Source organism: Mus musculus, chromosome 5, assembly GCF_000001635.26.
Source record: "Mus musculus strain C57BL/6J chromosome 5, GRCm38.p6 C57BL/6J".
NCBI lineage: Eukaryota > Metazoa > Chordata > Mammalia > Rodentia > Muridae > Mus > Mus musculus.
The window spans coordinates 13,033,652-13,061,361 of NC_000071.6; the positions used below are offsets into that span (position 1 = coordinate 13,033,652).

General features: G+C 38.3%; 1 pseudogene; it reads right to left on the bottom strand.

Moving 5' to 3' along the window:
- On the bottom strand, positions 8,591–9,801 carry Gm10481 (predicted gene 10481; annotated as a pseudogene).

Below are 27,710 nucleotides of genomic sequence, written 5' to 3' on the forward strand. Positions count from 1 at the left end.
GAGAAACAGACAACAAAAAAGAAACTACAAATAGAAATCCAGTTCAGAGGCCGAGGACTGTCTTCTGTCTTTCTCTCTTACTTTTTAGTTCACTTTATTATCAGTATAGTTGATCCTCTATAGGCTTTTTAAAAAGATAATATATTGCTCTTTAAAAAGCTAATATATCTCATTTTTACTTATCTCACGTAGGAAAGAAAGTCAGGGTCCACCCTATTGAATATATCACATGTCTTAGATAGGAACCAATAACTATTTAAATAAAAATCTTGCTTGATGGATAATCTGTGTAAAATCTTAAAATGCCATGGCAGATTGTGTTCATGATGCTTTGAAGATACTTCATGAGCATGTGTATTGTGCCATGTACCATTGTAAGGTTCTGAGGTAAGGAAGGTACAAATAGCTACAATCTTCCTAGATCTCATCGCAGTGCATGACTCAAGCCTGAAGACAAATGAGAAAGCACAATTGGCAGGGAAATGGAACAAGTATTGCAGGGATCAAACAGAGCAAACTGATTGTTAACTAATAACTGTGCAAAACTGAATTCCACAAACCTAAAAGAATAGTCCCTAGAAAGCTGTATCTTCTTCCTTCTATATTTTTCTGACTCATTATGTGTTATTTATAAACAACATTGTATTTTACTGCATCCATCATCTGACAAGAATATAACAAATAACTATAAGGAGCCTCAATGATTTATGTACTGAATTGAAATGTTTTGTTTCACTATTATGGAAGCTGGTATTCTAAGGCAAAGCTCTCCAGAGGGCTCTATTCACTCTGAAGGTAACTGGAAATAAAATATGTCCCAATCCTCTCATCCAGTTTCTTATTATTCCTTTCCTGTTGCAGCCAAATTACAATACTCACTCTGTGTACCTCTGACTCCCAAATATAACACGACCAGCTATATTGGACTTGCACTGGTGACTCCTTAACTTACATTGCAAATCCTTCTTTTGTCAACTGTTCTGTTCTTGTTCTGGCACACTGAGGATAGGATTTGTACACATGAAGAACATTGTCTAAATCGTGCTTATCTCGAAAAGGCTGGAGTTTCCAAGGAATTTAGGTGTAGATATTATCAGCTGTACACAAAGCTAGGTGTGTTTCTGTGAGCCATGAGCCACTGGAAACTATTGATAATGAAACCTATAAGGATAAAGAAGTCAGAGTGGCCCTTGCAAGAGAAATAGAAACTGGTAAGGTGTTATCAGAACAATTTCACACATAATTTCCCTAATAACAACAAAGAATGTTCTGGATTCCTGGTTTCCTTTGAGAAAGTCTCATGTTTTAGAGCCATTTGATATGTTGGTCAGTTATACTAGAAATCTAGTGCTTCTCCATGGTTGCTTGCAAAGGAGGTCTGTGGTAAAATAAAATAACTTGGTCATATTTATTCAATCTGTAAGGAGTAAATATATCTCACCACTGCACAGTTTGGTTTGTTCAATACCAGACACTATTTTTGATCTGTTTGGAAAAGTAAAAGCTACAGGTTTTATTTACATTACATGGGTAAACTACAATTCCTATACATAAGTGTTGGTAGATGACCACAAAGTGATTGGCACATGTTAATAAGAAACCCATGTTTCATTGTGATTGATCCATCACACTGAAATATAGGGCATAAGCTTTCCATTACAGCACAGATAGATTGCAGAATACACAGGGTTAAGAGTGAAAGTCAGGGAGCAAAGGATTTCTGGATGACTATTTTGAGATGAATGGCATATTTAAAGAGATGGCATACTCATAGTGCCATTTGTACATTGTTAAATGCTATAGAATTTGTCTTGCAGTTTGGCAAATATTTTGTTGCTTTTACAATGTTCTTAGAGTTGGTTAGTATGGATTCTCTCACTGCTGACTCATTACTTTGAGAGCAAAAATGATAAATTACAAGATAGCAATAGCAATGATGTGATCTGTTGACATTTTAACAGAAAATTACACAAAATAATACCTTTTAATTGCTAGAATCACCTTTTTTTTCTGAGACTAAGAGGCTTGAACAGGGAGAGATGCAGAAAAGGCCAATGAAGCTTGGAATCTTTAGTATGGAAGTCTATACCTTGCCTCCTTCCTATTATAGTGAAAACATGTTTGAATCCTGAACTGTTTCAACAGAAATGTAAAGAAAAACCTCACAATATTATCTAGAAAGATTCCCAAAGAGAGAGGTAGGAAATTAAAGCACATAGAAGTGAATAGAAGCTTACTAACAGTTTGTGATGTCAGGCTTCTGAACACTGAAGTAAGAAAATAAAACGAAGGTCAGATGTTGGAGGCTGGGGCAGATATAAGAGAAGTAAGGATAGAATATAATACAGATCTTTATGGGTTTTCCTTTTTTTAAATCGCCATGAGTATAATAAAACAAACCCTTGGAGATAAGATAGTGTATCAAGAATGTGAAGCCCACCAAAGATAGTCCTGATCTATTAGACTATGCCAAGAATGAAGCAGTATGTAAAGTTTGAAGAATTCATAGGGACTGTGTGGGGCTTTGTGCCTGACCTTGTCTTTATAACCATAAAGAATTCTCTACCCTGGAGTTACTTTGTCCAGAGAAGGAAGGTAAAAACTGTCAGAGAAATCAAAACAAAGAACTGATTGAAAAAATATGGGAAATTAAGTGGCCATAAATCACAAAGTTCAAATAGGCTTCATCTAAAACTTCTGAGGGAGTTAGAGAACAATGTATCTAAGCTACCACCAAAAATGTATCAACACCTTCCATCAAAGCCGGAGTGATGAATGCCCATCCACTCTTAAAATAGTCCGATGTTGCTTGTAAAGGTAAAGGATAATAAAAAACATGGTCATGTTGAGAATTAGCCAGGCCTTTAAAAGCTGATTATTTTCTGTTGTGGAAAATGTGAACTTTCACACTTAGTTATTGTTTCTGCAGATTATTTTCCACCTATAGGTTGGCTTTCTAATATTGTTTTATATCTAAATGCAATTTTTCTTTGCTTCCCTAAACACAGCTGAACACTTATTAGACACACACTAATGGGTTACCAAGGAGAAGATTGCAATTTTCCTGAAATAACTCAGGCAGCAGTTGTTGGTTGTCAATTTGGGCTGGTCCATAAAAAGTGACTATTGTTATAATCTACAGTGGGGCTTTGGGTTCTGAGCACCATGCTGAGACACTGTAAAACCTGCTTGGCAAATCAGATTTCCCGAAACAAAGCATGAATCTGTGCTGCCTGAGAAGTTTTGACTTGCCAGGTGTCTTTTTTTTTTTTTTTTCATACAAAATTTTTTGAGCATGGATTTCCCCTTCTTCAACTTCTGCCAGAACTTTCTCACTTTTCTACCAATGCCTCTCAGTCAAAACACAGGACAAACAAGCACAAGGTGATGGTGTCCCTTCCCTTCCCTTCCCTTCCCTCCCCTCCCCTCCCCTCCCCTCCCCTCCCCTCCCCTCCCCTCCCCTCCCCTCCCCTCCCCTCCCCTTCCTTTCCCTCCCCTCCCCTCCCCTCCCCTCCCCTTCCCTTCCCTTCCCTCCGATTCCCTTTTTTCCCTTCCTTTTTCCTTTCTTTTTCTTTCTTTCTTTTTTTATTTTTTTCTTTTAAGTTACGGAAATTCTCTAAACTCTCACAAATTAATACTTGGCTGTGCGCTTGTTTGAGTTTTTGATAATGAGTTCCAGACTGCACATGAAGACCTAGCTAATAACTGTACAGAAGTTGGCAATTCTGTTTAGACTATGAGGAGATACAGGTCAGACCTTCTCATCTTTTCTGGCATTGCTGATGAGCTTCAAATGTGACCCCTTTCAAGGGAAGACAAGCAGCTCAGTTGCAGAGTGCTTCTTTGGTAAGCTGAGGTGCAGAGTAGAGGCTCCATAATTACAGGAGAGAAAGAGGGAGAAGGTAAAGACCGAGAAGGTAAACGTGGAGATGCTTCTGTATGTGAGTAGGGCATTTGAGAAGTGTACATGCTTTCAATATTTAGAGAACTAAAATACAGACTCCCTCATAACAAAAGGCAAATTATACAATGGTGTATACAATTTCAGTTATTCACAAACAGACCAATAGCCATGGCCTAATTAAGAATCTGATTACATGAAATAAAAGTACTGATTTTAAAGTTTGAGTAAAACTACTGCTTTAAACACGTGTTAGTGGCTTTGATCTTGAACACTGATTATTTTGGATGCCTGTCTTTTCACCAAATTAATGTCTTTGAACAGAGTTGAAAAGAAATTATTGCTGAATTGGTAATTAGCAGAACTAAATAGCTAGTTATACTAACTCACTGCAACATATAGTTTTCAAAATTCTTTAACCAATAATTTATCAACAATTTAGATGTTATATTAATTTTTCTCCAAGGCCATGTGTAGGCTGCAAAATATATGACTACGTATATTGTGCAAGAAAGTTTTCTTGCCCATGTCTACTAACTATAAATGTATAGGTTGAAAAAAGTATAAAAATGGTTGGGACACTAGCCTATATTTGGCTACATTTTAAAAATGTCAATATTTTAAAACATTTCCTAATTTGTAGCCTTATCAGTTTTATGACTATAGGATATTTTGTCCATTTTTTATAGATTTTCTGAACATAGCTAATATGTTTCATTTTCCTATAGCTCACTTTAAACATATATTGATTTTTCATGCCTATTTTTCAGAATATGTCAAATGTATCTTGGAAAACAAGAGTAAATTTATTGATTTTCCTAATTTGCTTAAAAAAAAAACTAACTTATTTGCCATTTCTTTCCATACAGAGTTAAATCCATGACACATGCTTTTTGTCCAAATCCGGACTTCTTTCTTCACTTACTCTATGGTCCTCCGTCTTCCCCTGAAGTTTGGAACTGATTATGATACTGCATAGTTATAGAGCATTGAGCAACATAGCACTGAGGGTGTACATAGCTGGCAGAGTGTCATGCTGCCAAAAGTGGCCTATAAATCTTTAACTATTATCTCTATTTATTTTCTTACAAAATGTCAAATAATCTGCTTAAAAAGGTCTTGTTAACATAAAGCTGTATGTTTGGCTCAAAATGGACAAAAGAAAATTTCCGAATGTGTGCATCTTTCTCTCTCTCCAGTAAAAGATCAGGTTAGCTAGACTGTCCCTGTGTTCAAGGTCTTGAGCAACTTTCTTGCTTTGATCCACCATGTTCAATTTGTACATTTCACTGAATTGTCCCAGAGGATTCTTGATACCTGTCCAACATAGCCATATTGCGGTATCTAAGGTGGAAAGGAAGGAGGACATACACTTGCTCTTGGAAAGCACTGAGTCTATTGCTGTGCTCTGCAAAAGCTAAACTCCGGCCATTCTTAGCAGCACACGGTATCAGATCTTCGACCAAACTGAGCTCAGAGTGTTCCTGCTAAGAAAAAATATGTACATTCAGGCTCAACTAGCAGTCTTGCCACAGAAACTAATTAGATAGAGGTTGATAATTTCATATTTATTATTTATTTTTATGTATTATTTGTGTGTTTCTCTGTGAATGTGCGTGTGAGCACTGTAGTATGTATGTGGAGGTTAGAAGACAACTTGCAGGAATGGTTTCTCTCCTTCCACCTTATAGTTTCTAAAAACAACTCAGGTTCAGACTTGGTAAAAGGTACCTTTACCCGCAAAGACATCTTACCATCCTAGATGGACCCACTTATAATGACCAAGACTAGCAAAATCTACATAAAGTAAAATATGAATATTTCATGATTTAGTGATACATGGAAAAGAACGTTCATCTGTTTCTATTGTGGTCTTAACCCCCTGTGAACTTTATGTCTTCTGTGTTATTAGCATCATTTACTATGTTCTCTTGAAATACTTAAGTCCTTCAGGAAATTCTCATTTATTTAGATATTCCCGCTTCTCTGTAACTCAATATCTCTCATATCATATTCTAATCACAGCACTATGACACTACACTCATTAATTAAATGTCTGGATCCTTTATTAGGCTATTCCTAGAGGACTAACACATGTGACATGTTTTTGTAACCTCAGACTCAAGCATATTTCTGACACACAGTGCATTCAATCACAACTTGTCTGGGAGAGAAAGTAAATGAATAGACTGCATGAGGTCATTTTCTGTGAGGTAAAACGTAGAACACTTATGCATTTGTTGGATGCATGCAAATGAGAACTCAGAAGCAGGGTGTAACACATAAATTTAAGTTGTCTAGATATGTAACAAGTTTGAATTATTATCCTAATCTCATGTACTCCCCCAAATAAGTTGATTAAAAAATATGGTGTTTCCTCTTTTCTCCTCAGCTCAGGTCAGAAAGTGAGAAAGATATGAGCCCAGAAACATAATTTTTATTTAATCTGTATAAAGAATGATTCCCTAATTTCATGGTATGTCCTCAAAGTTAGGGTGCATACTATAAACTTCATGGCAGGCAGATCCATTCTTACTCCACAGTCTGTTCACTATAGACTCATTGATGAAGTCCTGGGACTGATAGCCTTCTAACCTGACTGACATAATACAGTAGTAGCCCAGAGCTCCATCACCGTGTAAGTTAACGGTAATTTAAAATACATTGGTCGTCCATCTATAATCATATGTCTGTCTGTCTATCTATCTATCTATCTATCTATCTATCTATCTATCTATCTATCTATCTATCTATCTATCTATCTGCAATAACACAACTAAGCTTTCTTTCCTCCTTGAAATTTAATTCACACCATACATTGTCAAGTTCAGGGCCAAAGATTATACACCACATCCCTCACAGGGATTACCTTACATCTCTAAAGCTTTATTCACATTGGTTTGCACATTCCCTTTTCAGTCCCCTCTTAGACCTAGGCCACCATTATTTTATTTATTGTGGGTAAATTTAAGTATTTTGAATAAGAGGAATCCTATGATCTTGTCTTTCTCTGGATGGCTTATGTCACTTAGGATATGTTTGAGGTTCAATGACATCATTGTACAAGGCAACATTTCCTTTTCTAAGGGTGAATACTCTGTTGCATTTACAAATAGTTTTGTGTTGTTGTTGCTCTTGTTTTTGTTGTTGTTTGTTTATTTGTTTTCTTCTAAAAAGTGGGCATGTAGCCTGCTTCCTCTATATTCTAGATCATGTGAATTAAGTTCTAAGTCTCATATGAGTTCAGAATTTTAATATCACATAATTTGGATAAATACCCTGAAGTAAGGTCCATGAGTCATATTAAACTTCGATTTTTAAGTCTGGGAGGACTCTGTATGCTGCTTAGCTTGAGAGCTTCATAGTTGCACATCTGCACATGAAGGGTGCAGGCATTCTATTACTCTAAACCATTGCCAATAATGTGTAGTATTTTGCAAGTCACTATTATAATTATAAAAGTAATCTTTACATGCACGGTTTGATAGCTCACTGTGGTTTGGATTTGTAGTTCTTTGATCATTAGTGCTGGTAAACTTTTCTAAATACCTTCTGGCTATTTGTATGATTTCACTTATTAGTTCCACAAGATTTTCCCTGTTCATTGTTTGGGTTTGTTTTTATTCATTTATTTCTGGACTCCTTAAGATTTTTTTTATCTATGCAATCATATCTATCAACAGAGAAAATTATACTTCTTTCCCAATCTGGATATTTTAAAATTAACATTGTCAAACTCTTTTGTTCTGAGCCTCCATATTTTATCAGACATGGTATGTGTGTTTATCTTTTCCACAATCTTGAGTTTAGACTGTCAGTTTTTCACCCTTATCCCAGACAGGAGCTGTGGAGTTTTTGTTTTGTTTTGTGTTGTTGTTGTTGTTGCTATTGAGAAAACATTCTTCTAGTCTTCATTTGTTATTACCATGTAAATATTATTAAATATCTCAAATAATTTTTGTACAAAGATTAAGGTTATCCTGTTTTTTTTTAAACTGTTTTATTTTGTAAACTCCTTATATCAAATTCATTGATCTTTCTCTCCCCTTTTCTTTATATTTTTGTGGTGGTATAAACAGGGTCTCATTTAATATCTTGATATGTTTTTTTTTTTTAAGTTTCATCTTACTTGAGTTCTCTAAGGGTTCCTGTACATGGATGTTCATTGTGTTAGCAGATTTTAGGAATCTGAGACAATGTTCCTCCAGGTGAGCTTTTCTGTCCTTCAGTTCATGCCCTGCTTTGATGGGACTACATGCATGGCATAGCTTTCACCTCACAGCTCAACTCATTCCCATATGCATATAAGTATTCATAAGCTTGTGTATGGGAAATCTTTGCAATTTACCCACTTATTATATAATTTTAATTTCATTATTATTTTAAATTAAAATATTTTCTGTGTTTTCAATGTTACAGATTTTCAAGGTTTCTGAATCTTTCACTTTCTCTGTAGTCTGTGGTTGAAACATGTCTACTGAATTATTGTTTTAGTTGTATATTTTTTCATTCGACAGTTTCAGCTTGGTAAATTCTATTTCTTTCCTCTTTCTTTCTTTCTTTCTTTCTTTCTTTCTTTCTTTCTTTCTTTCTTTCTTTCTTTCTTTCTTTCTTCCTTCCTTCCTTCCTTCCTTCCTTCCTTTCTTTCTTTCTTTCTTTCTTTTGTTTGCTTCTTGTTGTTTGTAGAAATTTTTTTTTGTGGGTGCAGCGAACTTTATTGATGGTATTCAAGAGAGTAGGGAGGGCTCCCTAGGCCCCTCCTGTTATTATGGGGGTCTGGGATGGAAATTGTGAGGGAGATGCTCAGTGTTGGGGGCCGAGTTGGGATAGGGCCTCTCTCTTGCTCAGTGTCCTTGCTGGGGTGGGTGGTCCAGGGTTTCTTACTCCTTGGAGGCCATGTAGGCCATGAGGTCCACCACCCTGTTGCTGTAGCCGTATTCATTGTCATACCAGGAAATGAGCTTGACAAAGTTGTCATTGAGAGCAATGCCAGCCCCGGCATCGAAGGTGGAAGAGTGGGAGTTGCTGTTGAAGTCGCAGGAGACAACCTGGTCCTCAGTGTAGCCCAAGATGCCCTTCAGTGGGCCCTCAGATGCCTGCTTCACCACCTTCTTGATGTCATCATACTTGGCAGGTTTCTCCAGGCGGCACGTCAGATCCACGACGGACACATTGGGAGTAGGAACACGGAAGGCCATGCCAGTGAGCTTCCCGTTCAGCTCTGGGATGACCTTGCCCACAGCATTGGCAGCACTAGTGGATGCAGGGATGATGTTCTGGGCAGCCCCACGACCATCACGCCACAGCTTTCCAGAGGGGCCATCCACAGTCTTCTGGGTGGCAGTGATGGCATGGACTGTGGTCATGAGCCCTTCCACAATGCCAAAGTTGTCATGGATGACCTTGGCCAGGGGGGCTAAGCAGTTGGTGGTGCAGGATGCATTGCTGACAATCTTGAGTGAGTTGTCATATTTCTCGTGGTTCACACCCATCACAAACATGGGGGCATCGGCAGAAGGGGCGGAGATGATGACCCTTTTGGCTCCACCCTTCAAGTGGGCCCCAGCCTTCTCCATGGTGGTGAAGACACCAGTAGACTCCACGACATACTCAGCACCGGCCTCACCCCATTTGATGTTAGTGGGGTCTCGCTCCTGGAAGATCGTGATGGGCTTCCCGTTGATGACAAGCTTCCCATTCTCGGCCTTGACTGTGCCATTGAATTTGCCGTGGGTGGAGTCATACTGGAACATGTAGACCATGTAGTTGAGGTCAATGAAGGGGTCGTTGATGGCAACAATCTCCACTTTGCCACTGCAGATGGCAGCCCTGGTGACCAGGCGCCCAATACGGCCAAATCCGTTCACACCGACCTTCACCATTTTGTCTACGGGACGAGGCTGGCACTGCACAAGAAGATGCGGCTGTCTCTGGAACAGGGAGGAGCAGAGAGCCTGTAGAAATTTTTTATGTTCAAATTTTTTTCTCTAACACTCATTGGCTGATTTTCTTAGGGCTATCTCAACTTTTATTTCGGATAATTCATATATCTGTTTTCTTTGTTTCTGTTTATTCATTTTTTTAAACAGGATTTAATTAAGCCCAGCTGACTCTGATCATGCTTTGTAGCTAATGATGTAGAGCTCTTGGTCTTCCTGTCCACACCTTATGTATGTAGACATTTCAAGATTTTGTTTTGTTTGGTTTGGTTTGGTTATTGCTTGAGTTTTGTTTGCTTGAGTTGGCTTCTGCTTGTTGTGGATTTGGTTTATTGCATATATTAGGTTAATTGGGCTCCCAAACTACACAGGAACTTCCACATCTGCACGTGAGATGCTGATGTTCCCTTCCACCAGTTGGTTCTAATTGGTACATAAGTTGCCAGTAGCCAATGGCTGAGAAAGGAGATAGAGGAGGGACTTTGAAGTTCCCAGGCAAGGAACTTGAGGGAGGAGAGGTCTTGGCTTGAGAAGTATAGGACAGAAAGGCAGAGAGACAGAAATACTGCAAGATGTAAGTGTTGGGGGTCATGGCCCATGAAGGCTGCAATCCTTGGTCCCATGGATCACCTGGGTCCATCGGGGCCAGGATGGAAAATAGGTTCTATAAATAATTCAAGAAAATTGGAGGGGAGAGTGTGTAGCCTCAGGGAGATTTGAAAGTGCCTAGCCATTGCATTGTTTATGGCATATTAAAATAGAAGGCCCTCTCTTCTCTCCTCTCCCCTCTCTCCTCTCCCCTCCCCTTGCCCACCTCCCTTTCCCATCTCTTCCCTCCCCCTCCCCTCACCCCATTCTCTCTCACCCTTTCTCCCTCCTCCTCCCTCCCCTCTCCCATCCTCCTCCTCTTTCCCCTCCCTTCTCCTCTCTCCTCTCTCCCCTCTCCCCCCACGCTGTTACATTCCTGAATCCAAAACATTTGTATGGGTAGCAAGGAGCGAGTGCACACCTGCAGTAGAATTTAGAGCAGATTAACTTATTACCACTTCATGTGGCTGTACCTTGATGCATTAATTGAATTGGATTTTTTGGTCTATTTCTTTGACTCTCTGATCAAACCTATATATAAGAAGAACTATTCTCTAGTCTGCACAAATTACCCTTGTATGGGGAGAATCTCCACCAATCAGTGTTCAGTTAAATCAGATTATATAATGAACTTAAACATTTTCTGGTAGTCCATATCACAATTTTTTGTCCCGCCTCACCTTTTAATATCCCAAGTAAATAGAATATGTATTCTGATACTGCTGTAAAATACGCAAGACAAATGCCAGTTTCAAAACTCACTGAAAGTAACAATTTTATAACCTTTGGGGATAAATCTTTTCTTCTCTAGAGAGCTCATATAGAGATAGTCTTCAGCCCTATGAGTCTACCATTCTGAAATGAGTGGGGCTGAAGAAAACTTTGGAGAATACAGATGTACTGAGCCTTGTCAGAATTACAGGGAAGACAGAAGCCAGATCTTTGAATAACTCCTAGACATTTTAAACCTCAGATGTATGACCAATGCTTTTGCTCCATAGGGAGAATCTGTGAGTTGTGTGCTTTGATGCATTGCAAAGTGAAAAGTGGAATCTATGGGAAATACTTTACCATGATTCTTGTTTCCTTCAGCCCTTAGTGGTTTTAGGTTGTACTGGAGACTGTCAATATTCTTGCAGAGGTGAGGTGAGGTGATAGGACTTTTAGTTCCATAGGCAGTTTATAGATTGGTCAAATTGTTTCATGGACAGTTAATATTTACAGGGTGTACTGGCTAGTTTTGTGTCAACTTGACACAACTGGAGTTAGCACTGAGAAAGGAGCTTCAGATGAGGAAATGCCTCCATGAGAGCCAACTGTAAGGCATTTTCTCAATTAGTGATTAAGGGGGAAAGGCCACTTGTGGGTGGGACCATCTCTGGTCTGGCAGTCTTGGGTTTTATAAGAGAGCAGGCTGAGCAAGCCAGGGGAAGCAAGCCAGTAAGGAACATCCCTCCATGGCTTCTGCATCAGCTCCTGCTTTCTGACCTGTTTGAGTTCCAGTCCTGACTTCCTTGGTGATGAACAGCAATGTGGAAGTGTAAGCTGAATAAACCCTTTCTTCCCCAACTTGTTTCTTGGTCATGATGTTTGTGCAGGAATAGAAACCCTGACTAAGACACAGGGATAAAATGAGAGAAGAAACATTTTCCTTGAGTTACATTATACTATGCTACAGATAACTATTGTGATGGAAACAGCATCATTTATTCTGTGAGGATGAATTTAGCTGTGACTTGAACATGACAAATAGGGTAAATACCCAGGACATTGACTGAGGTCATTAAGTTGATTTTTATCAAAAAATGATATTTACAGTATCATCTGTCAATATTCATTTCACTTTTTTTGTCTATACATATTTTTGTTCTACTCTCTTAGAGGATTTTGCCTCACTTCTCACTGAGATCATGCTCTGAGCTTCCCCCATTCCTCTTGTTCTTATAAAAAAAAAAGCAGTAGGAAAGGTTTAGACACTGCAAGTAGAGCATCATGTAGAAAATAGAGTTTATGGCAAGAACAGTGATATACTCTCAGAGTATATAAAGTTTATATACTCTAGAGTATATAAACAATACACTCTATTGTTGGTGACAATAGGCAATAGCTGCAAAAAAAGTCATGCAGGTCTATATTTGAGATAGGCCATGGACTATTATTAAAGTCTAGAAGAGGCAGCTTTCCCAGAGTAAAATCTTGCTGTCCAGGTTATTGCCAGGACCATTTGGATAAACTCTAAACTGTATCTTAACATAGTATGTTTTTGTGCTTTATAAAAATCCTCCTAATAGATAATAATCCTATTTAGTTACAGAATCCTAGTTTAAGAATTAGATGATAATTAGTAATTTGTCAAACACCCCAGAATAACAAAACCCTTCCTAGAGGAAGAGCTCTGACTATGACCACATTGCTAAGATAAGTATAGTCCTTGAGTCGCTGGCTGTCTGTTTACAAGCTGTCTACCAATGTCCTGCAACACTGCTATCATCTAACTAGCTGCACACCAAAATTGGACCCAGTTTCCAACTCTTTATCAGCCCAGAGGAAACCTAATTCAATCTTCTTACTCATTTCCCATAGAGCTTATGCAATTGGATTTTATTTGTTTCTTTCTTTGTGCTTTTTTTTTCAATTATTTTTGACAAATTCTCCCTATATAAACCAAGCAGGCTTCAAACTCACAACCCTTCTGCCTCAGCCTCCAGATGGTACAATTAGAGACTTGTGTCACACATCCTCATCAGGTGTCAACTCCTATTTGAACAATTTGCAAAAAACATGAAACTCAAGAAGAACAAAGACCAAAGTGTGGACACTGCTCCTTCTTAGAATTGGGAACAAAACACCCATGGAAGGAGTTACAGAGACAAAGTTTGGAGCTGAAACGAAAGGATGGACCATTTAGAAACTGCCATATCCGGGAATCCATCCCATAATCAGCCTCCACACGCTGACACCATTGCATACACTAGCAAGATTTTGCTGAAAGGACCCTGATATAGCTGTCTCTTGTGAGACTATGCTGGGGCCTAGCAAACACAGAAGTGGATGCTCACAGTCAGCTATTGGATGGATCACAGGGCCCCCAATGGAGGACCTAGAGAAAGTAACCAAGGAGCTAAAGGGAACTGCAACCCTATAGGTGGAACAACAATATGAACTAACCAGTAACCCCGGAGCTCATGTCTCTAGCTGTATATATATCAGAAGATGGCCTAGTAGGCCATCAGTGGAAAGAGAGGCCCATTGGTTGTGCAAACTTTATCTGCCTCAGTACAGGTGAACGCCAGGGCCAAGAAGTGGGAGTGGGAGGGTGGGGGAACTTTTCAGATAGCATTGGAAATGTAAATGAAATAAATATCTCATAAAAAAAGATAGAAAATTTCTCCCTGAACTACTATAGAGTTACTAATGTTCCAGACCTATGATTTCCCTGTCACACTTAGCTAATAAAGTTATTTTGTTATTCCTTTTCTATCCTCCTCTTCAAGTCTCTCCTCTCTCCTCTCCCTGTTCCTGTCCCTCTCCCTTCCTCCCTCTGTCTGCCCCCCTTGACTAGGTCTCTCTATGTAGTCCTGACTGTCTTGAAGCATATTATGTAGTCCAGTCCAGATTCACAAAGATACCCTTGTCTGTGCCTCCCAACCTCCCAAGTGCTGGGATTACAGGTATGTGCTGTAATGCCTAGAGACCTTTCCGCTTAACTCCATAAATCCTTCTTGCCTTGCAGCATTCTTTGCTTACAAATTTTTCATTCTTATGTATAATTTAACCTTAGATGCCAAAATATATCTAGAACATGCACTTAAAAGTTGCTTTGGATTAAAAAAAATATTTTAACTCTTCCTTTGGGTCCATAAGGTATCTAAAACCTGTGATCTCTTTGTTCATTTTGAATTACTAATTTAATTAAGAGAATAGAGGCAAGACAATGGCCTAGGCCTTTACTCTAAGTTCTCTAGAATTCTTATAACTTTCTATTGGTGAGAAGAAACTCTATGAATAAGTCAACTTATAAAATGGAGTTTATTGAAGTATCACTATCCCAGGGGACAGGGAGGGAGAAAGAGATGGAGGGAGATAGAGAGGAAGGGAGGTGGAGAGGGGGGAGGGAGGGAGGGAGAGAGGGAGAGAGAGAGAGAGAGAGAGAGAGAGAGAGAGAGAGAGAGAGAGAGAGAGAGAGAAAGAGAGAGAGAGAGAGGGAGGGAGAGAGGGAGGGAGAGAGAGAGAGATGCGGGGGAGAGCTGCAAACGTCCTAAACTATTGGAACATCAAAGTTTATCTCTAGTGATACACCTTCAACAAGGCCATACTTCCTATTTTTTTCCAATAATTCAATTAACTGTGGAGCAAAAATTCAAATATACAAAATGATATGGGACATTGTCATTCAAACTACCACAACTTCTATTCCCAAACTGAGTAGAAGGTCAGGGACCATAATTTGTCCCCATCGATAAGAGTAATTATCCACAAATGGCTGATTGCACCCTAGTACTGAAGTACTCCTCTTGTAAGCACAGCTTTGTTCCTTTGAACTAAGACAGTAAATAAGAAGTTATTGGACTACCTTAGATGACCTCGTAGAAATAAAGAAGATAAAATAATGCATGGATATATGTTATCAGACCAGGACTACTTAATTATGAATATATTTTATCCTTTGTTTATTGTTAAATCTCATATAAGTACTCTAATGGCAGAGTGCAGGTGACTTATTTCTTCTTACTGATGTGGCCAAATTGAGCAAATCTCTTCTTTTTTTTTTTAACCATCACACACCTCTTTAATCAACACATTTGGGGGACAGATAGCTGAACCTCATCTATTGGAGCTTCTAGATTACAAGTTTTTACACTAAAACTCTAGGAGCAAATAATAATAACAATAATAATAATAATTCTTTTCCTTATCCTTATATGAAACTCAGTACTTACCCCCAATGCTTAAGATAGATTTCCAGGAAATTGAGTGTAGTCAAGGGAAAAAACAGAGTTCTAGGCATTACTGGACTATAAAGAGCCTGTTTCAAAGAAACAAAACAAGCAAATCAAACAGCATGCTAGATAGTGAATAAGGAAAGCTGAGCAGTAAACTGAGAGAGGGCCTAACTCCCTAAGAAGCCAGGCATTGATGAAAAGCAAGTGCAAAGTAGGAAACACCGTGTAGCACCCATCAGACTTGTTGATTTTACCAAGATTATCGTGATGCAAAATGCCTTTGTATTTGGTGTATTTGGAGAGGGTATAAAAGCAAATGCACCATCTAGAAAAGACAACACTGGCAATATTTTTTCTTTGGAAACATGTTCACAAATATGGACCAAATATTCAAGACTCATTAAATCTTTGGCATATACATAGTTGAGTATCTCAATATTTCTTGTATTTTTGTTTAATAGGAAAAACAAATGCATAGAGAACAAAAGATAAAAAGGGTAGCGAATGAGAGAGAGTAATATTGATTTCATAAATTAGAATTATGGCTATAAGGAAAAATAAGGAAAAGTAAAATTTTTAATTATTTAGTTAGGAAAGTCTTTTCTATAGCCATGACTTTACATTGAGATATTAATTGCCATGATAGCAGTTCCCTTGGGCAAAGTTGAAAGAACCTCACAGGTAAAGAGAAAGCTGTGATGAATGTCTAAAAAGAGTTCAAGAATTTCTTGAATTAGAAAGAAAGTCAGCTGTGCTTGAGTAGAGGGAGTATGATGTGGGTTGGTTCAATGAGACTGTGGTTTAAGCAGGGAGATACTACTTCTGCTATAAGATGATTGGATTAAAGAGGCAAGGTAAGATCAGCAGATATAAATAGAAGACTGTCCCTATTCAGGCAAGAAATGACAGCAGTGTAGACAAACAGAGTGTGCAGGTTTTTAAGAAATTGCTTAAATTAGTGGAATCATTAGGACTTTGTGACAAACTCTCTCTCTCTATACACACACACACACACACACACACACACACACACACACATATGGGGGGATTCTATCTTGAGCAAGTCCTCTTAGACTAGAGAAATGGAGTCTCAAAGAAAGAAGAGGGTTAAAGAGACCCATAGAAAACTAAAATCAAGCATTTAGACACTGACATTGAAGGATAATTTTATGTTCAAAATCAAGGTATAAAATCAAGTAAAGTTCAGTCCATATTCACCACTATGTCATAGTGTATCCTTTCATCTTTTAGTAATCGTCAAAATTTATAATGTTCACGTACTTTCCAAAATATCTCCTTCCTTCCTTCCTTCCTTCTTTCCTTCCTTCTCCTCCTCCTCCTCCTCCTCCTCCTCCTCCTCCTCCTCCTCCTCCTCCTCCTCCTCCTCCTCTTCTTCTTCTTCTTCCTCTTCTTCTTCTTCTTCTTCTTCTTCTTCTTCTTCTTCTTCTTCTTCTTCTTCTTCTTCTTCTTCTTCTTCTCCTTCTTCTTCTTCTTCTTCTCCTCCTCCTCCTCCTCCTCCTTCTTCTTTTTCTTTCTTTCTTTTTTCTTTCTTGCTTTCTTGCTTTCTCTCTGTCTTTTTTCTCTTCCTTTTTATTTCTTTTTTTAATTTTGAACATTTTTTGTGTTTTTTATTAGGTATTTATTTCATTTACATTTCCAATGCTATCCCAAAAGTCCCCCACCAACTCCCCCACCCACCCACTCCCACTTCTTGGCCCTGGAGTTCCCCTGTAGTGAGGCAGATAAAGTTTGCAAGACCAATGGGCCTCTCTTTCCACTGATGGCCTACTAGGCCATCTTCAGATAGAGATGCAGCTAGAGACATGAGCTCTGGGGGGTACTGGGTAGTTCATATTGTTGTTCCACCTATAGGGTTGCAGACACCTTCAGCTCCTTGGTTACTTTCTCTAGCTCCTCCATTGGGGTCCCTGTGATCCATCCAATAGCTGACTGTGAGCATCTACTTCTGTGTTTGCTAGGCCCCAGCATAGTCTCACAAAAGTTATATCAGGGTCCTTTCTCTTTCTCTTTCTTTTTTCTTTTTCTTTCTTTCTCTTTCTTCCTCTACTTTCTTTTTTTATCTTACTCTTCTCTTCTTTTCCTCCTCCTCTTCCACTCCTCTTCTTTCTTCTTCTTGTTTTTTGTTTATGTTTTTTTTTTTTTGTTAATTAGTACATGCCATTGCCAGGAGAGAGCAGTTTTGGACAAGGAGGTGATCCTATTAAGTAGTATTATGAAAATAGATTTGAATTTTATTCATATGGAATAATTAATAATCATTTTAGATTCATGGAATTGCATGTATTGATTTAAGTGTCAAGATATCAATTGTAGCTCATAGTATATTTATTTTTTGAAACTAGATCATTAATAATAACCAAAAGGAATAACAGCTACATTACAAGAGTTTACAGTTATTTCAGAAGTTTTCTTAGAGGTGCTGTTAGGAAGAAAGGCATTGAGTCAATAAATTTGTTTCCAAGCAAGGTAGCTTTTTTTGTTGTAGAAAATGCTTAATTTAGAAACAGCAGAAAACTATAGAACTATACATTTTAAACTAATATAATAAATAATATAAAATTCAATATATTATGGCATTCTTTTCTTATTGTTCTTGCTGTCTTTACAGTCTTACTTTGTGGAACTACAATATGATCCTCCTACCGCATCATTCTGTTGTTTAATACATCAATTCTAGTCCATCCACCACAGACGACCAGTGCAAGGATAACCAAGCAGCAAATTGAATTTATTTATTTATTTTTTTTTTTTAGGTTGTAGCTTCTTTTTTTTTTTCCATTTTTTATTAGGTATTTAGCTCATTTACATTTCCAATGCTATACTAAAAGTCCCCCATACCCACCCACCCCCACTCCCCTACCCATCCACTCCCACTTTTTGGCCCTGGCGTTCCCCTGTACTGGGGCATATAAAGTTTGCGTGTCCAATGGGCCTCTCTTTCCAGTGATGGCCGACTAGGCCATCTTTTGATACATATGCAGCTAGAGTCAAGAACTCCGGGGTACTGGTTAGTTCATAATGTTGTTCCACCTATAGGGTTGTAGATCCCTTTAGCTCCTTGGGTTCTTTCTCTAGCTCCTCCATTGGGAGCCCTGTGATCCATCCATTAGCTGACTGTGAGCATCCACTTCTGTGTTTGCTAGGCCCCGGCAAAGTCTCACAAGAGACAGCTACATCTGGGTCCTTTCGATAAAATCTTGCTAGAGTATGTAATGGTGTCAGCGTTTGGATGCTGATTATGGGGTGGATCCCTGGATATGGCAGTCTCTACATGGCCAATCCTTTCATCTCAGCTCCAAACTTTGTCTCTGTAACTCCTTCCAAGGGTGTTTTGTTCCCAATTCTAAGGAGGGGCATAGTGTCCACACTTCAGTCTTCATTCTTCTTGAGTTTCATGTGTTTAGCAAATTGTATCTTATATCTTGGGAATCCTAGGTTTGGGGCTAATATCCACTTATCAGTGAGTACATATTGTGTGAGTTCCTTTGTGAATGTGGTACCTCACTCAGGATGATGCCCTCCAGGTCCATCCATTTGGCTAGGAATTTCATAAATTCATTCTTTTTAATAGCTGAGTAGTACTCCATTGTGTAGATGTACCACATTTTCTGTATCCATTCCTCTGTTGAGGGGCATCTGGGTTCTTTCCAGCTTCTGGCTATTATAAATAAGGCTGCTATGAAGATAGTGGAGCATGTGTCCTTCTTACCAGTTGGGGCATCTTCTGGATATATGCCCAGGAGAGGTATTGCTGGATCCTCTGGTAGTACTATGCCCAATTTTCTGAGGACCCACCAGACTGATTTCCAGAGTGGTTGTACAAGCCTGCAATCCCACCAACAATGGAGGAGTGTTCCTCTTTCTCCACATCCACGCCAGCATCTGCTGTCACCTGAATTTTTGATCTTAGCATTTCTGACTGGTGTGAGGTGGAATCTCAGGGTTGTTTTGATTTGCATTTCCCTGATGATTAAGGATGTTGAACATTTTTTCAGGTGCTTCTCTGCCATTCGGTATTCCTCAGGTGAGAATTCTTTGTTCAGTTCTGAGCCCCATTTTTTAATGGGGTTATTCGATTTTCTGAAGTCCACCTTCTTGAGTTCTTAATATATGTTGGATATTAGTCCCCTATCTGATTTAGGATAGGTAAAGATCCTTTCCCAATCTGTTGGTGGTCTTTTTGTCTTATTGATGGTGTCTTTTGCCTTGCAGAAACTTTGGAGTTTCATTAGGTCCCATTTGTCAATTCTCGATCTTACAGCACAAGCCATTGCTGTTCTGTTCAGGAATTTTTCCCCTGTGCCCATATCTTCAAGGCTTTTCCCCACTTTCTCCTCTATAAGTTTCAGTGTCTCTGGTTTTATGTGAAGTTCCTTGATCCACTTAGATTTGACCTTAGTACAAGGAGATAAGTATGGATCTATTCGCATTCTTCTACATGATAACAACCAGTTGTGCCAGCACCAATTGTTGAAAATGCTGTCTTTCTTCCACTGGATGGTTTTAGCTCCCTTGTCGAAGATCAAGTGACCATAGGTGTGTGGGTTCATTTCTGGATCTTCAATTCTATTCCATTGGTCTACTTGTCTGTCTCTATACCAGTACCATGCAGTTTTTATCACAATTGCTTTGTAGTAAAGCTTTAGGTCAGGCATGGTGATTCCACCAGAGGTTCTTTTATCCTTGAGAAGACTTTTTGCAATCCTAGGTTTTTTGTTATTCCAGATGAATTTGCAAATAGCTCCTTCTAATTCTTTGAAGAATTGAGTTGGAATTTTGATGGGGATTGCATTGAATCTGTAGATTGCTTTTGGCAAGATAGCCATTTTTACAATGTTCATCCTGCCAATCCATGAGCATGGGAGATCTTTCCATCTTCTGAGATCTTCTTTAATTTCTTTCTTCAGAGATTTGAAATTTTTATCATACAGATCTTTCACCTCCTTAGTTAGAGTAACGCCAAGATATTTTATATTATTTGTGACTATTGAGAAGGGTGTTGTTGCCTAATTTCTTTCTCAGCCTATTTATTCTTTGTATAAAGAAAGGCCATTGACTTGTTTGAGTTAATTTTATATTCAGCTACTTCACCGAAGCTGTTTATCAGGTTTAGGAGTTCTCTGGTAGAATTTTTAGGGTCACTTATATATACTATCATATCATCTGCAAAAAGTGATATTTTGACTTCCTCTTTTCCAATTTGTATCCCCTTGATCTCCTTTTGTTGTCGAATTGCTCTGGCTAATACTTCAAGTACTATGTTGAAAAGGTAGGGAGAAAGTGGGCAGCCTTGTCTAGTCCCTGATTTTAGTGGGATTGCTTCCAGCTTCTCTCCATTTACTTTGATGTTGGCTACTGGTTTGCTATAGATTGCTTTTATCATGTTTAGGTATGGGCCTTGAATTCCTGATCTTTCCAAAACTTTTATCATGAATGGGTGTTGAATCTTGTCAAATGCTTTTTCTGCATCTAATGAGATGATCATGTGGTTTTTTTCTTTGAGTTTGTTTATATAATGGATTACATTGATGGATTTTCGTATATTAAACCATCCCTGCATTCCTGGAATAAAACCTACTTGGTCAGGATGGATGATTGCTTTAATGTGTTCTTGGATTCGGTTAGCAAGAATTTTATTGAGGATTTTTGCATCGATATTCATAAGAGAAATTGGTCTGATGTTCTCTATCTTTGTTGGGTCTTTCTGTGGTTTAGGTATCAGAGTAATAGTGGCTTCATAAAATGAGTTGGGTAGAGTACCTTCTACTTCTATTTTGTGAAATAGTTTGTGCAGAACTGGAATTAGATCTTCTTTGAAGGTCTGATAGAACTCTGCACTAAACCTGTCTGGTCCTGGGCTTTTTTTGGCTGGGAGACTATTAATAACTGCTTCTATTTCTTTAGGTGATATGGGACTGTTTAGATGGTCAACTTGATCCTGACTCAACTTTGGTACCTGGTATCTGTCCAGAAATTTGTCCATTTCGCCCAGGCTTTCCAGTTTTGTTGAGTATAACCTTTTGTAGAAGGATCTGATGGTGTTTTGGATTTCTTCAGGATCTGTTGTTATGTCTCCCTTGTCATTTCTGATTTTGTTAATTAGGATTTTGTCCCTGTGCCCTTTAGTGAGTCTAGCTAAGGGTTTATCTATCTTGTTGATTTTCTCAAAGAACCAACTCCTTGTTTGATTAATTCTTTGAATAGTTCTTCTTGTTTCCACTTGGTTGATTTCACCCCTGAGTTTGATTATTTCCTGCCATCTACTCCTCTTGGGTGAATTTGCTTCCTTTTTTTCTAGAGCTTTTAGATGTGTTGTCAAGCTGCTAGTATGTGCTCTCTCCCGTTTCTTCATGGAGGCACTCAGAGCTATGAGTTTCCCTCTTAGAAATGCTTTCATTGTGTCCCATAGGTTTGGGTACGTTGTGGCTTCATTTTCATTAAACTCTAAAAAGTCTTTAATTTCTTTCTTTATTCCTTCCTTGACCAAGGTATCATTGAGAAGAGTGTTGTTCAGTTTCCACGTGAATGTTGGCTTTCCATTATTTATGTTGTTATTGAAGATCAGTCTTAGGCCATGGTGGTCTGATAGGATACATGGGACAATTTCAATATTTTTGTATCTGTTGAGGCCTGTTTTGTGACCAATTATATGGTCAATTTTGGAGAAGGTCCCATGAGGTGCTGAGAAGAAGGTATATCCTTTTGTTTTAGGATAAAATGTTCTGTAGATATTTGTCAGGTCCATTTGTTTCATAACTTCTGTTAGTTTCACTGTGTCCCTGTTTAGTTTCTGTTTCCACGATCTGTCCATTGATGAAAGTGGTGTGTTGAAGTCTCCCACTATTATTGTGTGAGGTGCAATGTGTGCTTTGAGCTTTACTAAAGTGTCTTTAATGAATGTGGCTGCCCTTGAATTTGGAGCGTAGATATTCAGAATTGAGAGTTCCTCTTGGAGGATTTTACCTTTGATGAGTATGAAGTGTCCCTCCTTGTCTTTTTTGATATCTTTGGGTTGGAAGTCGATTTTATCCGATATTAGAATGGCTACTCCAGCTTGTTTCTTCAGACCATTTGCTTGGAAAATTGTTTTCCAGCCTTTCACTCTGAGGTAGTGTCTGTCTTTTTCCTTGAGATGGGTTTCCTGTAAGCAGCAGAATGTTGGGTCCTGTTGGTGTAGCCAGTCTGTTAGTCTATGTCTTTTTATTGGGGAATTGAGTCCATTGATATTAAGAGATATTAAGGAAAAGTAATTGTTGCTTCCTTTTATTTTTGTTGTTAGAGTTGGCATTCTGTTCTTGTGGCTGTCTTCTTTTTGGTTTGTTGAGGGATTACTTTCTTGCTTGTTCTAGGGCGTGATTTCCGTCCTTGTATTGCTTCTTTTCTGTTATTATCCTTTGAAGTGCTGGATTCGTGGAAAGATATTGTGTGAATTTGGATTTGTTGTGGAATACTTGGGTTTCTCCATCTATGGTAATTGAGAGTTTGGCCGGGTATAGTAGCCTGGGCTGGCATTTGTGTTCTCTTAGTGTCTGTATAACATCTGTCCAGGCTCTTCTGGCTTTCATAGTCTCTGGTGAAAAGTCTGGTGTAATTCTGATAGGCCTTCCTTTATATGTTACTTGACCTTTCTCCCTTACTGCTTTTAATATTCTATCTTTATTTAGTGCATTTTTTGTTCTGATTATTATGTGTCGGGAGGAATTTCTTTTCTGGTCCAGTCTATTTGGAGTTCTGTAGGCTTCTTGTATGATCATGGGCATCTCTTTCTTTATGTTTGGGAAGTTTTCTTCTATTATTTTGTTGAAGATATTAGCTGGCCCTTTAAGTTGAGAATCTTCATTCTCATCAATTCCTATTATCCGTAGGTTTGGTCTTCTCATTGTGTCCTGGATTTCCTGAATGTTTTGAGTTAGGATCCTTTTGCATTTTGTATTCTCTTTGACTGTTGTGTTGATGTTCTCTATGGAATCTTCTGCACCTGAGATTCTCTCTTCCATCTCTTGTATTCTGTTGCTGATGCTCGCATCTATGGTTCCAGATCTCTTTCCTAGGTTTTCTATCTCCAGCGTTGCCTCGCTTTGGGTTTTCTTTACTGTGTCTACTTCCCTTTTTAGTTCTAGTATGGTTTTGTTCATTTCCATTACCTGTTTGGATGTGTTTTCCTGTTTTTCTTTAAGGACTTCTACCTGTTTGGCTGTGTTTTCCTGCTTTTCTTTAAGGGCCTGTAACTCTTTAGCAGTGCTCTCCTGTAATTCTTTAAGTGACTTGTGAAAGTCCTTCTTGATGTCCTCTATCATCATCATGAGAAATGTTTTTAAATCTGGGTCTAGATTTTCGGTTGTGTTGGGGTGCCCAGGACTAGGTGGGGTGGGAGTGCTGCGTTCTGATGATGGTGAGTGGTCTTGATTTCTGTTAGTAGGATTCTTATGTTTGCCTTTCACCATCTGGTAATCTCTGTTATAGTTGTCTCTGTTAAGAGCTTGTTCTTCAGGTGAGTCTGTTAGCCTCTATAAGCAGACCTGGGAATGTAGCACTCTCCTTAGTTTCAGTGGGTAGAGTATTCTCTGCAGGAAAGCTCTCTTCTTGCAGGGAAGGTACCCAGATATCTGGTGTTCGAACCGGACTCCTGGCAGAAGTTGTGTTCCTCTCACTAGAGGTCTTAGGATCCCTTGTGGAATCCTGTGTGGGCCCTTGCGGATGTCAGGCGACTCCGCTGGGGCTCGAGTGGAGCATAAGGGGCTTGTGCCCCAGTTCAGGCCCGGGTAGTCTGCTTCCCTATGTACCGCAGTCTCAGGTTCCGCGTGATTGGATTGGGGCCGGCGCTGTGTTCCACTCACCAGAGGTCTTAGGATCCCGTGGGGAATCCTGTGTGGGCCCTTGCGGGTGTCAGGCAACCCTGCTGGCAAGGTAGCCTGGGGCTCGAGTCACAAATTGAATTTATATGCAACTAAAACAAAAATAATTAGTGAATCTCTGAAGCTTTATGTAAGAAGTATACATTTCCATTTCTGAGGATATCTATATCATTTTATTAGAAATATGACTTGAAGATTACTCACTACATGGAGCAAATTCCTAAGAATCTCAACAACAAATAAATTAACATTTTTGTCTGTGTTCTGTAAAATTCACTTTAGAAATTCACTTTAGTATCCAAGTAAAATTCTTTTCTGGGTAAGGAAAAGATGGTTTAGTATTTGATTGTGTGTGTGTGTGTGTGTGTGTGTGTGTGTGTGTGTGTGTGTGTGTTGTGTGTGTGTGTGAGTCCTAAATTTGTCATAGTTTTTTTTTTTTTCTTATCCATTTTTCCAATTACTGAATTCTAGGTTTAGTTTCTGTTTAGCAGCGACCCAAACAGAAACTCTCAGGCTATTTTATTATCTGACAGCATTTGTTGACCCACATGACAGCTCTTTTTAAAAGTGTTGAATCACTGTGTATTAAACAGCTTAAGATTACATGATGAATAAGCAAAGCAATACATTTTCAAAAACAGAAATAACTTGCAACCTTCTATCATCAGCAGAGTCTGTTGTTCACTATTTGTCTTAAAATAATTCCTTGGAATTATATCTGTGGCATGAATTTTCCTCAATTCTTCTCAAAAGATCCGCTGTAGATTTTTCACTCTGTTAAAAACCTGGAAAGTTTGAGACACTTTTCTCTTTTTCTTTTTCTTTTTTTCTTTTTCTTTTTTCTTCTTTTCTCTTCTTTTCTTTTCTTTTCTTTTCTTTTCTTTCTTTTCTTTCTTTCTTTCTTTCTTTCTTTCTTTCTTTCTTTCTCTCTCTTTCTCTGTCTCTCTCTCTTTCTTTCTTTTCTTTATTTTTTGTTAGTTGTTATATCTATAATTCTTTTGCCTAAGGAGGATCTAGAGACCACCAAGAGCCAACATATTTTCCTACATTGGTATTCTTTTTAATCTTTACTTCATAGTTCATATCAAAGCTATAATTGTTTGCCAGCCTGCAAAGTCTAATGGCTCCCTCTGGTCAAAGCTGTCAACAGCAATCTATCCAACAGTGAAGGCATTGCCTGAAATAGAAAAGTGCTGCATATGGCTGTATTCCTTGGTGAGCTACAAACGAGGGAAGATTAACATTTTCAAACACAAACCATTGCTAACCTCACATAATAAGATGGAGGCACTAACATATCATTAATGGAGTGTAACATATTATTACTGAAGAATACAGCTTCCTGGCTCATTACTGTCCTGTGCTCAGAACTTAGCAAAGCAGGCTCACCATCCAGGAGTTTTTTTTTTTCCCCTTGATTTAGCAATGTGGCAATAAGTCTCTTTCTCAGATGTTAGATCGTGATTTATTAGGTGTCTGAAAGTGAACCCCCTACTCCACAATCTAAAAGGAAAACAGACTTTAAATGATCAATCCAGATTTTCTACTAAGCATAAAAACTGCTAAATTCATTAAGGAGTCCAACAAAGTGGAACACTACAATATATATCTATATTTTTACATCTCTCTATAAACTGTAAAGTGCTGTTTAGGAAATTCTGAGGTGGGTAATATGTTTAACAGTTGTTTTATCACAATGGTGCTATGCAATCTTAATGATACAGTTCAGTATAACCACTCTTAGCATCAAACCAATGATTTAGCCTCATGCTGTGATTCCCATCCCAGCTAATTAGAATTCTTGTCTTCTCAAAACATTTGCACTCTTGGCATTATGATGGTTTTTCCACTTGTAGCTGGGCCATTTTCAGTATTTTTAAGTCCAAATGTACTGCATGCTGTTAGTTTTCCGTGACTGGTGATTTATTCTATCTTCTCAATTGAATGCCAGAATTCTTTTAGTCAGTCACCAGAATTAAACCAAGGAAAGATTTCCAACTACCTCACTTTTAAACCATCCCAAATTAAGCTGAAAGTATGATATTCACCGGGTAACTATTGTATGCACTCTAGAATTTCCTATCTCTCAACCAACCTTACAGTTCTTCATATATGCATCAGAAATACTGAATTATGTGTAGTGCATAATATGTGTCTAACTGTAATTTATCTGAAGGAATGATTATGTGAAAGAAGGCTTGAAGGAACACATTTAGAACTAAGTGTCTTAGGATGAAAAGATAAGCAGTTGATTTTGGTCACACAGGGTACAGTGGAAAATGGAGGATTTTCTTAGCCAGTATCTATGAAAAGAGACATGATAACACAACTATGAAAGTTTCTACAAAAATTGCTTTTCTATTTATGTGTACTAATTTCTTTCTAACAAGAAGTCTCACATATTGTAGGTAAGAAATTTATCCCCTTAGATAAATTTGAATCATCCCATTAACTGCTAATAGAGCAAAAAGAAAAATTAATATGCAACTTTACTTCACGGATATTGAAAGCAACTGTTGACAATACTTCTGAAATCTGCCAATGTTTCATCATACTAACTCATCCTACAGCTGAATGAATAATGGAAGAAGCCATCAGGCTAATCTCAAACTCATGTGAATAGCTCTGTTTAAGTGAAGGCTTGACAACACATTTGGTATTTGGTATATTTTCCTGACACACCACCCTAAGGCTCAGTAAGTATGATTTGTTCATTCCAGCATCTTCAGACCTTTTGAAGAGGCCTGTGCTTGGCAGATGCTACAGGTATCTGACAACCACATTATTAGCATCTACACTCATATGTACTGTCAAGGAACTCTCTGAGTGTTTCTGATTAAATAGAGCCATTAAATGTACAAATGGCTACTGGAATAAACTAAGAAAGTCATTTATAGGAAAAAATAAAAAATAATCCACTCTTGCCAATTACAACAGCTTCCAAGTTTTGAACTATATCTTAATCTGGTGGCATTTTCTATGTGTCTCACCCTTTCTAACTCACTGACACTCGTACACTGCTGTCCTATGATGTCCTATGATGTCAGCAGCACCCACTGCATTTATCAAATGACAAATTATTTTATTTATTTGGAAATGGGTATGTGCATTTATACTACATGCATTTGTCTGATAACCTTTTAGATAATGTCATTTAGTAGCAATAATAACTTCTTTCAGAGAAGTCACAGTTTAACTTGCCATCTCTCTCAGTTTCTTTCCTCAATAGTTTGATAAAATACTCTGGCAAAAACTACTTGAAAGATAAAGGGTATATTTTAGTGCACAGGTCAAAGTATAGTCCATTATGTCAAGAATATCAAGGTGGTAGCAAATTGAAGCAGTCTTATAACATCTATAATAAGAAATAGAAAGCAATGAGCACCCACACATATTGGTACTCAAATCATTTTCATCATTTTGTACAGTTCAGGATCCTAGTGTAGGGAATAACAGCACCAAA